Source organism: Podarcis cretensis, assembly GCF_951804945.1.
Source record: "Podarcis cretensis genome assembly, chromosome: 12".
Taxonomy (NCBI): Eukaryota; Metazoa; Chordata; class Lepidosauria; order Squamata; family Lacertidae; genus Podarcis; species Podarcis cretensis.
This window is the reverse complement of record NC_137181.1, coordinates 31,563,785-31,577,788: the sequence shown is the minus strand read 5'-3', so window position 1 is coordinate 31,577,788 and position 14,004 is coordinate 31,563,785. Positions and strand designations below refer to the sequence as shown.

The following is a 14,004-nucleotide window of genomic DNA, read 5'->3' as shown; positions in this document are numbered from 1 at the left end:
GGTCTTCCTAATAGGACGCTTGGTGCAAACTAATGACTTTCTAAAAATCACTGCAACCCCCCCTCCCCGCCCACATGACCTGGGTTGCTGTGCGTAAGAGAAACCTGGTGGACAAGCAGCGGCAAGGACAGGCCCATCTGCTTCATCCAACCAAGTCTCTGTTACACATGCCAGGTCAAGTCCTCCATCCATGATCAAGTCATGGATGGCAGTGGTCTTATGAATCATTGACCTGGCATTGCACAGCAGCACCTTCAGGTCATGTGGGTATCCCTTGCTGATTCTAGTATCCATCCGGTCAGGACCAGACCCGGAGGCAGGAATAGTCCTCAGATAACGACTAAACCTGCCCCCTCTGTAATGACATGGTCTAGTCATTGTAGGTCATTGCAAGAGCATAAGAGGAAGAATTATTACTGATTCCTTCTATAGGGTTACATCTGAGCTGTTCGTTGAAGGAAGAGGTTATATATATATTATAAAAAATAATAAACGCACAGATGTGCAGGCTAGTTTGCATGCCTAGTCCTATTGTTATTCTTCAACAGTTGCCTTTCCATGTTAACAATTTAGGAGGTTTCAGAGGTTTTTTTAGAGTAAGTCTGAACATTATCCCGGTTGTGTAACAAAAGACTGAATTGTATTTCCGTAACATGTTAATGTGAATACGTTTAATTGAAATTTGTGCCTGTCAGTGTGGGATGGACCTTGATTGATGATTTTTAGATCCTGGAAATAAATCCTCAATTCCATATTTGGTTGCGTATACCCCCTTTTGAAGGTGCATTCATTGTGTCATGTTAGCAGCAGGAGATTGTCTGTCTCTCTCACTTTAAGGTCATTTCTGCTGGAAAATCCTAGACTTCTTCTCTGTGGCTCTATACATAGTGGCTTGTGTGGTGGTGTGAATCCATGGAGCTGTACTCTGGACACTGCTGCACCAGTAAGACAGCAATTTATACAGGGGTTACATTCTGGGGATCACACTTAAAGCCAAAATCACATACAGTATAGTCAAAACACATTTGGTACAATGACGGGTTGGAATTGCCAAAGTGGTCTTGTTTTTTGTGTTTCTGAGTTTTATTCTGTTTCTATCCTGTAACACCACTTCAGTGATTTTATACTCCAAAGCGACTATAAATTTGTTTATGTATATTTATTATTGCATTTATTCCACACTTGTTTTTCCCCAAGGAGCTCAACTTGGCATACGCAGTTCTCCCCCTTCCCCATTTTATCCATGCAACAATCCTGAGAGTATGTGACTGGCCCAAAGTCTACCTAGTGAGCTTGTTAGCTGTGTAGGGATTTAAACTGCTTTCCTCCCATATCCTAGAGTCCAACACTCTAACCACTGGGTGATACTGACTCTCATTTATTATTGTTAAATAGTAGTAGTAGTAGTATTAAGTGGCTGGTTGGACTTCACCGCATTATGCTATAAACACAGAGCCAGTGAGAAGCAACAAAAAGCCACTTTATGTGGCTTCCTCTCTCACCAAGCCAGCTTTTCCTCTTCTGGCATAGATTGCCACATCAGAAATAAAGGAGATTTGCTTACGCACTCAGGCTATTTGGTCCAGGAACAAAGAATGCATCATTTGGTTTCCCTGAGCTATGGTAAGAGGCGAGCCAGTGAGTGCAGCCTCGCCAGCTACAATGCCAAATTGATACAGCAGTTAGCGGCTGCTGACACCATCCACTGGCCAAAAAAATATTTTTTTCAGCGAATGTATATAGCCTGACACCCATCAGTGCAATGACACCACAATCCAGGCTTCAAGCTAGGAAGTGCAAAGGAACAACTGAGCTGACTTTGCTGAACTGATTAAAGCAGCTGAACCGTAACCGGAATGAATGAACTTCCAACGTTATGCACTTGACAAATCAACATTTGATCTTCCTCTGTACCACAGGCAATTTCTATGCTTCCCTCCCCAATGCTTGTAACAGAAATGTCAGACTTACCTGAGATCCTTTCTCCAGTACCTTTGTACTAGGATGAATGAGCGCCTCTAAACTTCAATCATGATTGCGAAGCAAGAAACAGGTGTGACATAATTCCATATACTGTAGGATGGGCCCCGTATACATAATAGTAGAGAAAATTTACAGTATGAGTAATTAAACATTCATTAACTGACTCACTATGTCCCAGCAGGCCTATTTTTCAGTTACTGCATATGAAACCCATTAAAGTATTATTTTTATTTATTACATATATACCTGTTCGCTTCAGCATTTCTGCTTGAGGACATGCGTTTCAAAAACAGTGCTGTGATAATTAAATGCAAAGCTTAGAGGAAATATGGTGGCTGGAATTTGCATATGGTAGATAATTGGAGGAGGTAAATAATTATTAGGAACATATGTTTTTGCCCTATATTTGCAGCAATTTATTATGAAGCTCTTGAAAGCTTTTTCATTTTGCAGCTCCCAAGGCTGTTAATGAAGTTCAAAATGCAAAGCCACAATAGCAGACCTGGAACTACGCTGCCAACCAAGATAGAGCAGTTAGCTGGGAATCCAAAGAGCTTCTTAGGCATCTAAGGTTGTTGGTTGTTTTTTTTTGCTCTACAACATTCATTGCTCAGGAGAATCTGTGCCCTCCCAGAGAACAGACCATATCCCTTATTCCACAATGCATTTCTGAACTATACCTAATTAACTGGCAATCAAAGGATACAACAATGCCCTTCTCCATGGCTGCTCCCAGACTTCGGAACTCCTTCCCTAGATAAGCTAGACTGGCTCCCTCCTTATTGTCCTTCCACCAGCTGGTGAAGACTTTCTTATTCCAACAGGCCTTTGGGAACTGGCTGCTTTTGAATGAAAGGTCTGGCGCCGTGCTTTTTTTTATTGTAATCATCTGTATGTTTTTAATGGATATTTCATGCATCTTTATAACTTAAAGCCTATTAGTGTTTAAATGTTGCTAAATAATTGCCCCCTCCATGTTTTTAGCTGTTCTTATTTTATCTGTAAGCTGGCTTGAGTTCTTGTTAGGGAGAAAAGGCAGGGAAATAATAATAATAATAATAATAATAATAATAATAATAATAATACCTGAAGTCTGCACCTGACTGCTGGTATACCAGCCAAAGATTGTAACAAGTAAAATAACTCCCCACTCCATGTGACTGGGAAGGGTTGATGTCCAGGTACCATTCTGATCAATTTAACAGTGCCCCCCCGCCCCCCCCCCCCCGGATCAAGGAATTTAAAAAGCAAGACACACTATCCTCAATAGTTAAAGAAAACCCTTCTCTGCCGCCACCACCACCACACAGTAATCGTTTACACCAAGGCTGGAGAATAAGTGGCCCTACAAATGTCAGATTACAGTCCCTCATCGTTGGCTATGCAGGGCTAGGGTTGATGGAAGTTGGAGTCTAAAAACATTTGGAGGACACCGGATACCCCTGCTCCAGGTAAAGAAGGAGGCTTAGCTCTCAGGGAAAGTTTATTCAGTGTTATGCTAGTTTTGGGATCAGATAATGCATGTCACTTTGCATGAGATCCAAGCGATCTGGGAAAAGGTCCATTAAAGAAATGGTGATAAAGAACTCAAAGAAAGACAAGGGCTGCTTCCAAGCCCATTTTGTGGATGGGATTCAACAGCATGCTGGCAAATTTGGGGAGTGCAATTAAAATGGATTTGGCACTCTTGGGACTTTTTTGCAGTATGGAAAATGGCAGGGAAATGCTCTGTGAAGTTTGCTTTACACAATGCCAGGCAACGCTTTGGCCACCTCATGAGAAGAGAAGACTCCCTGGAAAAGACCCTGATGTTGGGAAAGATGGAGGGCACAAGGAGAAGGGGACGACAGAGGACGAGATGGTTGGACAGTGTTCTCGAAGCTACCAGCATGAGTTTGACCAAACTGCGGGAGGCAGTGGAAGACAGGAGTGCCTGGCGTGCTCTGGTCCATGGGGTCATGAAGAGTCGGACACGACTAAACGACTAAACAACAACAACAACAAATGCATGTCACCAAGAAGAAATGATACATCAGGACTTCAACTGACCCAGGGATAACCAGTACTGAGATATTATGCTTCTTTCTGCCCTTCTGTTGGTAAAATTTATTCATTACATTTTCCACCAGAGGTCTCGGGGAACATTCAATGTCTCCCCATTTAAATAATAGCAACAACCCTGTGTTGGCCCAAGTTTTTAAAAGAGTTCTTACTTTTTGGCTTTTCTCATGCCGCTGCATATTTTGTGGATTTAGCTTCTATCTTGTTGCAATGTTTGCATTTTATTGTTCTAGTCATTTCATTATTCTATATGATGGTTTCCTTGACCTTATTTTATAAAAGATAAAGCAGAGTTTACTAAAAGCAACAACCCACTTCTCAAATAATACAAGAAGCTTTGTGTCTGACTAGGGATTTAAAAATGGAAGCCCTTTAACATTCTCTTCTTTCTTTGTCAAGGCTCTTACTTCTATGGTTGCTCCCAGATGACCTGTTTATTGAGCATTCATCCTGATAGGCTTACACAAACTTTGCAGGAAAGTTATATGATGTTTGTCGAACATTCATTCTGATTCATTTGGAGGCAGGGGGTGTTGCCTGGCATTGTGTAAAGCAAAATTTGCAGAGCATTTCCCTGCCATTTTCCATACTGCAAAAAAAGTCCCAAGAGTGCCAAATCAATTTTAATTGCACTCCCCAAATTTGCCAGTATGCTGTTGAATCCCATCCACAAAATGGGCTTGGAAGCAGCCCTTGTCTTTCTTTGAGTTCTTTATCACCATTTCTTTAACGGACCTTTTCCCAGATTGCTCGGATCTCACTTTCCTCCTTTATTGTTGCTATATGACTCTACCCCCCACCCCCAGGATATGCTTGCTTATGTATTGTCAGTAAGTGACTCCTATTTCTGTCTTGTCCATCTAATTCACTTTGAGAGAGTTGTGCATCAAACCCTTGTTACTTCTGTTCAGCACATCACAGCTGTGGGTAGCATAACGGGACCATCACTCACTGATGTGGGATTAGGTGGAGAGGGTTGTGAAATGGGGCAAGCAGGTGTGAGTCTTGAAAGGTATCATGTTAGAAATTAAGCATCAGCATGAACCTTTGTGTATGTGAATGCATTGCAAGAAAATAATAAAAGCATATACTTGGTTTCTTTGGGTAAGGTGGTTTGAAAGGCATCAGCTTTCTCTACTTCTATTTTTCCTTTTCCCTTCTTTCTTATTCACTTTAATCTATTGTAAAGGTAAAGGGATCCCTGACCATTAGATCCAGTCGCAGACGACTCTGGGGTTTCAGCGCTCATCTTGCTTTATTGGCCGAGGGAGCCGGCGTACAGCTTCCGGGTCATGTGGCCAGCATGACTAAGCCGCTTCTGGCGAAACCAGAGCAACGCACGGAAACGCCGTTTACCTTCCCGCTGGAGCGGTACCTAGTTATCTACTTGCACTTTGACATGCTTTCGAACTGCTAGGTTGGCAGGAGCTGGGACCGAGCAATGGGAGCTCACCCCGTCGTGTTCAATTAAAAAAAACCAAACACTTTTTCATACATGGACTTATGTGTAACATGACTTATTGATGCATTAGAAAAGATCGGTGCTCTAATTTCTTTTAATATTTGTTCTGTCGTGCAAAGCAAAGCTTTGTCTTTAGTCTGTGAACTTAAAAAGGATTTTTTCTTTCCCTTTTTTTTAAAAAAAAAGTGTTGCAAAATGACTTGGGAACTGTTCCAGAGTTTTTAAAGAAAAGAAACTGAAATGAATATAAGCAGGTTTCAAAAATAGAATGTAATTATATAGACCAGTTTCCATTGCTGGCACTGACCAAGGGTGGAATAGCTCACATAAGGGAAGAGTACAGGTGTGGATCAGGATCAGGGGAAGTTTCTACTCCACTGAAAACAACAACAGGGCTTTTCACAATGAGTTTAATTACATTAACTTAATTTGAATTAATTATCCATATGCATTGCATGAATGAATTCTCTTGTTTGTTTCAGTTTGAGCAGCAGGAAAGAAACTCATAAATAAGACAAGGACAGCTCCCGGCTTAGAGGGGTTTCTCTGCATAGTTCCCACTGCTGCCCCATAAACAATGCCACTCTGGCAGTCTTACCCTGTAGCAGTGCAAATCCATTGAGCAGTAGCACTTTTGATTGGTGCTGGATGGACATGCCTCTAACCAGCATGAGATGACTGTTGTTTGAAATGTCCTGGAGCATCCAACTTAGGTTGAATCTACACACATATAAAAAAACCCGCTGTGAAAATGTTCTTTTTTTAAAAAAAAAAGTTTTGAAAAATACATTGAATTTTGCATAGCTCACTTTCACCATCTAGCGTCACGTTTGTATATTGCACTTTACAACACATTTAAGACGTTTTATTTGCAGCTGTGCAGCTGAGTCCTTAGGGTTCTTTCAGGGAATTGTAGACAATTCATAGCCACCTGCTGCAGGAGACCTACTACTGGTATCAGGTTGCTGAACCATGCTGTGGCACATGGACCACAGCCCTCCTCAGAGGGCACTTAACCCAGCCCTCCTCAGAGAGTCCCCACAGGAAAGTTGCTTGGCGTTTTGATGATTCATCATGGAGAATCAAGGGAGATGTCTGCCGTCTTCGGCTGCCCTCCCTACAACTGAGATCAGGGCCAAAACACTTGTGCTTGGTATAGTCATGTATGGAGGAACCAATAAGAAACAGCTTCTGAGCGAGTCAAGTTTATTATCCTGCCTCAGCTGAGTGTCTATATTCAACAGAGACAAAGTTGGATATAGTCAGGGGGACTACAGGGCTCTTTCCAAATTCTTTTGCCGTTGTTTCAATTTTTAGCCTTTTGTAATGTCCAGACACAGGCTCCAAACAAAACCATGAGTGGCAAGCCGGTAACAAAATGTAGTTCTTGTTCATGGCTTCATTTTGAGAGAAATAAACCATGGGCCTGAGTTTGCACTCTGTCTTGCTTCGTCCAATGTGTGGCACAATGTGTAGAGGAAGAGCACAGCACTAGTGCATGTTAAATCATAGTTTATTCTAAAGTGTGGCTTAACATTGCCTCTGAACTGGGCCCTAAAAATTGCATGCTCAATGTAATTCTTTCCTAGATGGTGTCAGGGGGAATGTAAGTGCATGAGATGCCATCATTAAGCTCCTGAATTACATCTTTTTCTCACCTTGCTTAATCAACCCATGTTTTAAACATTTTAAGAACATTCATATGAGTCTGCAATATGATAAATATAATTGTGTTTTGGAAAGCAATGGCAGTTTTCAACATGCCACATTTGCTACTTTGCAAAATAATCTTGTAGACAGACTGCCACTTATTTTTTTCCTGTAGCCTTTCATAATATCCCAAAGGTTGAAGAGAAGAAATTATGGTCAACTGGATCCTGCGTATGGTTATTCATGGAGATTCATTAGCAACCACTCCAGACAGAATAATTGATTACTAAGTTGTTTTGAGCCAGGAGGAAAGCATATGAACTTCACATTTTGATCCGCTGCTCTATCCTTTTATAAATACATTTGTGTGTTTGTATTAGAAGCTTTCAAAGTATGAAGTTGAAAAGGGGGAGTTAGGCCACCTTAGGGCCAAAATATTTAAAACGAAATTCTGAGCAATTAGTAAATCCTTCCTTCCCCTTGCCTCTATTGCGGTATCCATATTCATTGCTGTGAGTGACAGTCTTTCCACTTATTATTCCATGGAAGAGCTGTTGACATTGTTGGTAACTAGTTGTTACAGTGCTCATTTAATCAGCTAATCAGCTGTATTAAACATATTTATTCAGATTGATAGCCTGCCCTTGCCCTCAATGGTAGTGTACAATTTCTCCATCCTCAAATGCTTCAGTATATTTTCATATTTATTAGCATCTTATACTAAGATAAAATTATTCTGTAGAAACCTCTTGCTGAAAGTAACATTCACAATTTACACATACACAATGAAGAAAGAGAGAGTGAGAGCGCAATAATGAGCATCACTGTGAATTGTGGTGGTGGGAAATCTTTTGATTGGGATATGAGCATTTAAAAAAGGAATAAGTTACCAGCTAAGATTTTTCAAATCTCAGTAGACCTTCTGAAGTAGTTTGACCTACATAGATAAGTTTATTTATTCAAAGTACTTTGCCCAAAAAGAGTACGGCACACCATTTTACACAAGTGTGTGGAACTCAGGAAGACTCCCAGAAATTAATGAGAATTTCTCTGTTAAATGGGTCACCTTGTGTATCCGACACTACTTTAAATTATGATTCATTTTATTACACTTGCTGATGTGCTTTGAATATAGCGATTGGACAGGCCTTGTACTATGAATTTTTAAGAACAAGATAGAGAAGGCTGTCTGAAGATAAGAAAATGAGTTCATTAAGGAAGCTTTTTTGGAGGGTGCGCTCTGTTAAGACCTTTTTTTCTCTCCATTTTGTATGCCATGAAAAGCAACTGCTGCTTTTAATGAAATAATAATGCAGTTCGTTAATCTGAAAGAACTTCTGGAAGTAGCAAGGTCTCCCACAGTATTCTGGGAATTAGTTTTAACATAATTGGTTGGATGTCAGTAATAAAATGCACACTAATGAAAAAAGAAATATTCAAACCATGATACTTCCATTTTCATGATATACAGTTTAATAAAGCTGCATAATTTACTTTCTGTCTTGCCTTCTGTTCTGCATACAAGCTCTTCCTATAGTATTTAGATTCAGTATTCCAGTATTTCCATAAAGTGGATGGCCTGCCATTTTTCTGATAAAGATTTTAGTACCATTCACAGTGCTAAGGTAAGGTTTGCATTCATTTGCATCCCCTAGTTTCTCTCACATACATGCACACGCTTATTTTCTCCCATGATGGTCTAATACTTCTTCACAACTTTTTTTTTTTAAAAAAATTATCTTTATTGAAGTTTCAAAAAGGTTACAAAAATGTAAAAGAAAAAATAAACAAAAAATACAAAATAAACAAAAAATACAAAAATACAAAATACACACACAAAAAAAACACACATCATCCTTTCCATATCATAGCTTTCATTTACTTGTTTTGCTGACCTCCTCACACCTCCCTTTTTTGTATTCTAGTCCAATTAATAATTTCAGCAAATCCTTTCCATTTTTGCTTTTATCTTGATAATTCATCTTAATATATTATAACTTTGCATTTTCACCTAATAACACTCAATTTTTAATTAAATAATTTATCTTAAAAATCTAACCTGTTAGTTAACTCAACAAATCCTTCCATCTTTCTCTACTATATTTTGTCATTCAATTTACCATAATTTATTTTAGCCTTATCTTACCATAAAGTACCTTAAAGCTTAAGACTTAATATTTATTTATACATAACTCCTTATATTATTTCTACTAAAGCCCAAATAGTTTCCTTCCAACATTTTTCCTAATATTCATTAATTTTACACTAATTTCCAAAATAAAACTTTAGAAATTTTCTTCCAATCTTCATCCAGCGTCTCTTTTTCCTGGTCTCGGGTTATGTCAGTCCTTATTGTCCTTTTCTTCTGGTCCATCAACCTGGTAGTCTTGTGTCGGAGGCTCTTAAGTCTCTTCCATGTCCCTTCTGCAGATCTTCTTCTTGTTTATACTTGCACTTTACCTTGTCTTTTGTTGATCTCTTTCTTAGTTTCTTTCCTTTCTCATTGAAGAGTAGATCTCGGGGATGTTCCAACTCGAAAATATTTCTGTCTCTCCTCAACAAACCGGCCCATTCCCCATAGTTCCATTCCCCACAGTCAACAGCGTAGTCCAGAGGGTATTTAAAGGCATGCTTCAAGGACCCTCCAAACTTAAGGGCCCCCACAACTCCAGATCCCCCCTGGCCCGCTCCAGATTCAACCTTCAACAACAACAGCTTGTGCTCTTGTAGGGCCTCAGGCTTCTCCATTTGTTTTGCTTGAAATTCAACAACAGCTTCCTCCCCTTTCTTCTGCGTTTGCACTTGCTCCATCGAATCAGGTTCTTGAGTTGTCTCCTGGATAATTCCTGTATAAATATTAACTGTTTGTCCAAATTTTTTAACTGCAACAGTCATTAAATCCATCTTCTCCTGCAACTGTTCTAACAGGGCGCTCGTCTTGTAAAAAGCAAGCGCCAAAGTTTCTTCCAGACACATTTTTGTTCAAGGTCACAGTCTGTTCCCAGGATCCTAATCACCACAGCTGGAAAAACCCCAGATCGACTCCGGCAAAAATTTAACAAACGCCCTCTAGAGGAGGCAGTTTCTATTTGTATCCATCTTGAAAACAAATCCAACAAAAGAAAGTTACTTTCATTTTTCTAATTTTTAGTTCCTTTTAAATGCAAAAGGCAACATTGAAGATAATTTGTATCTCTTCTTTAGCTGTCTGTCAAAAGATGTTTCTTTCACAGTCAAAGAACTTCGCAAAAAGTCTCTGTCTCTGACACCCCGTTCCTGGGTTTGAGACGGTGGAAATTTATCTTTCTTTACTCTGTCTCCTGCAGGTATAAACAGTCAAAATTCCCCCTCTTTACTCCTGCTTCAAATAGGGGTTTAAATGGTTAAAACAGGAGGAATTTTGGATCCTTATGAACAGCTTTTCAGACTTTAGCTTGCACAATTTTTGCTTCAGACTATTTACAAAAATGGAAGGCGGACTTCCTGTTTAGAGCCTTCCCGATTAAATGCCAAATTAAAATGTTTCTTAGCCCAATTTTCCGTTCTACTCACAGATACTTGTTTTAGAGTCCAATTGTCCACAGGAAAAAGTCAGCGCTCTCCGGCAACAGCTGTGCGGCTTCACTCCGTAAAAATAGCGGTTGATTCAAGACACCGCGCCACTCACCCCCACGTCGCTTCGGAACCCCAGAAAAGGGGTTTCCTTGCATGTAGGGGGGCGCTCCTGGTGTCAGCCGAATCCCACATTCCCAGGCTTCCTCCGCCTGGGATTTTTAAGGGGTCTCCGCCTTCGCCGCGGCGGCAAGACCCGATTTTTGCGGAGCGGGTTCCTCTGGATCAGAGGAATTCCGCCATTGCCGATGGCGCTAACCCGGAAGTCCCTTCTTCACAACTTTCAGCTATATTTTCCATTTGCTGATGTGCTAACTAATTCTCCACTGGCTTTGTTGGAGTCCATTAAGCACAGTGTCCAGAGTCACAGTGCCAAACATCAGAAAATACAAACAAAGCAAAATAATTCAAACAATGCAGAATAACTGTAAGTGGTACCTCTACATACGAACACGATCCGTGTTTGGGGTGCCGTTCGCACCCCGAAAAGTCCAAAAATAGAGTGCTGCTACTGTGCGTGTGCGAAGCATGCAGATTGCTTCTGCGCGTGTGTGTGCGGCGAACCCAGAGGTAAACACTTCTGGGTTTGCCGCATTCGTAACCTGAAAAGCCGCATCGTGAAGCAAACGTAACACGAGGTATGACTGTACATGATTTTAACAGTGAGGAAGCATAAAGGAACTTAGGCATTGCCTTTCTGTTCTGATGCCTCTGTGATCATTCTTGACTCACTTTTCTTTGTTTTGTTTAAATTAAGTAAATTTCAGTTTCCAGTTATGAAAATTTGCAGGTGGAAGAAGGTGAGGAGAATTTTCCCAATTAGGATTCTTGGATCCACATTTAAATATCTGCTTTTATGCCCCTGCCTCCCAAACAGTCGCTGAATCAATAGAACCTGTTGTTGGTATTTCTGGTTTGCTTTCCAGAGACTAAGCATGCTGCAGCCAGTGGGGTTTTCTGGCCCATTGCATTGGTCTCCCCCTCTTTATATGACAGCTTGCTCTTATTCCTTGGTTCATTTGAAAACACTGCCAACACAACCCTTTCTTTCCTCTCCAGGGAGATTCTTTCTATCCATGCCTTTTTCTTCTGTTCTCTCCTGGGGCGGGAGAGCTTTGACAGTACAAAGAGCCCACCAAATTAGAATAGTTTGGTGGACTAGACCCTTCTGCAGTTAGGAAATTGGCTCTTTACAGTTCTCCCTTTCCATTCTTTTTAATTACACTGACTTGTTTCTTGTGGCACTTCTTCTTCTGATGGTGTCACGGTGAAATTGTTGCCTTTAGCAGCAAAAATTAGGTTTGGAACACAAGACTCTTAAGGGAAGTGACTTGGTGTGCAGCTCATTAACAAAAAGACTTCATTATCATTTTAAAGTATAATTTGAATGTTGATAGGATGGCCACTCACTTGCAACTCATGAAATAACAACGTATGTAATTAAATTCTGGCCTGCGTTGTATCACTCCAATTTCATGGGTATTATTGGTCCAAACGTGTGTGTTTTTGTTTTTGTTTTAAAAAAAGAACTGAATTTGAGCTCATGTCTGTTTTTGTAGGCTTTCCTTTTGATGGATCCATGGAAATGGCTACTGAGGGTTCTTTGTGGAGTTCACCCAGATTTTCTGCTTATTAACTGCATTGTGATCCAACTTCTGGCACACATGGATTTGCATTTGCAGCAACATGTTGAGAAACAGAGCTATAAATAACTCCTTTTTTTAAAAAAAAGTGGTTGGCAATTACGGTACTTTTTAAAACTCGCACATCATTAGGGCTGAGATGAAGGAGAGTGTTTTGTTTGTTGAACAGCTATGCAAATGGCACGGAAACTTGTAAGTGTTTCTCATCTTTTTATCACAAGTTCTAGACACTACATCTAGCCCAGAGATGTTCCTGAGCCTTGGACACTGTGCAATCCCCTCAAGCTTGTCCCATCAAGTTCAAGGAAGCTCTGCAGCTTGAACATGTGAAAGCTTATACAGTACAGTCTTTCTATATTCCTTTTTCTCTAGCTGATAAGATAGTCCTTCCTATACTCATGTGGGCTGGGGAAGGGCTTACAGAGTCCATGCACAAACCATCCAAGCCTGCTTACCTATTGGGGTCACCTTCAGAGGCTGTCCTGTGTCTCCCCACATCCTTTAAAACATGTTTGCTTAGGAGTAGGGAGAGGGCCTTTTCCAAGGCAGTGCATAGAGAACAGTCTGTCAGACAAACACATTTCCAAAACACAGATGTAGGTTAAGGATTTTAAAAAAAATATAAATTGCATATTATGTTATGGAAACAAAATCTGTGATGCTCATGCTGGATTTCTGTGTTGGAAACTTAAAGGCCACTTTTTAATAATCTGCTAGGTACCAAGTAGGATTGCAGAGACCTGGGAAATGCGGAAGTCTTTTGACTTAACAATGAGTTTCAGCTTAACTTTGCTTTTTCTTAGGTTCTCTAATAAGGATTACTTTGGTACCTATTGTCTTAAAAAACGCGACCCTTAATCTTGGCATGAGCTTCTTCTGTATAATGTCATTTCATAGCTAATAGATCAGCTAAGTTGAAGAATTACTTCTAATCTCTTTAACCCACAGACGCTGAGGAGAATATGATGAGGTTAATGAAATGAGGTCGTGCTGTTCTCTGTTGCTGGCCATTGATGGACACTTTAAGAGGCCTACTTGGTATCATTCTCTGGCTCTAGGGTTCAAATGAGTGCAGATACATTCTTTATCCTAATCACATCTGGGTTTCTGTAAGTGAACTGCTTGGTTATCCATCGCATCACCTGCAAAATATGCAGACATCTTTGCAGCCACAAGTTAAGTTTGAATAGATAGGATTTTCTACATTGCTTCTAGATATGTAGTAATTCTTGCTCAGCTGAATGTGGGACACATTTTACAGAAATTTGATCTATTACTTATTCAGAACAGTATATACTACTAAAGTTAATATGACCCAAAGGGGTAAGAATGAAAGGATATCGAAGCATACAGCATATGCTTAGTTAGAGCATCTGAAACTTTGTCCAATATTTCTGTTAATAGTGTATCGAATTAGAGAGGAGTAATTTCATTCAACTCAAGAAATTAATCCTTATTTGCCTCCGGATTTTAAGAAGTAGGTTTTCTTTCTTATGAGATTCAAATAGGTATCTCTCTCCCCCCCCCCTTTATGGCAATAAATACCTTTTTTATTATTCTATAGAAGACAGAAAACCTGGCAGAATGGCTGTG

General features: G+C 40.1%; 1 protein-coding gene across 4 annotated transcripts in view; it reads left to right on the top strand.

Moving 5' to 3' along the window:
• Positions 1-14,004, top strand: part of THSD7A (thrombospondin type 1 domain containing 7A) — a 220,362-nt gene that overhangs the window by 23,258 nt on the left and 183,100 nt on the right. The window lies entirely within an intron of this gene.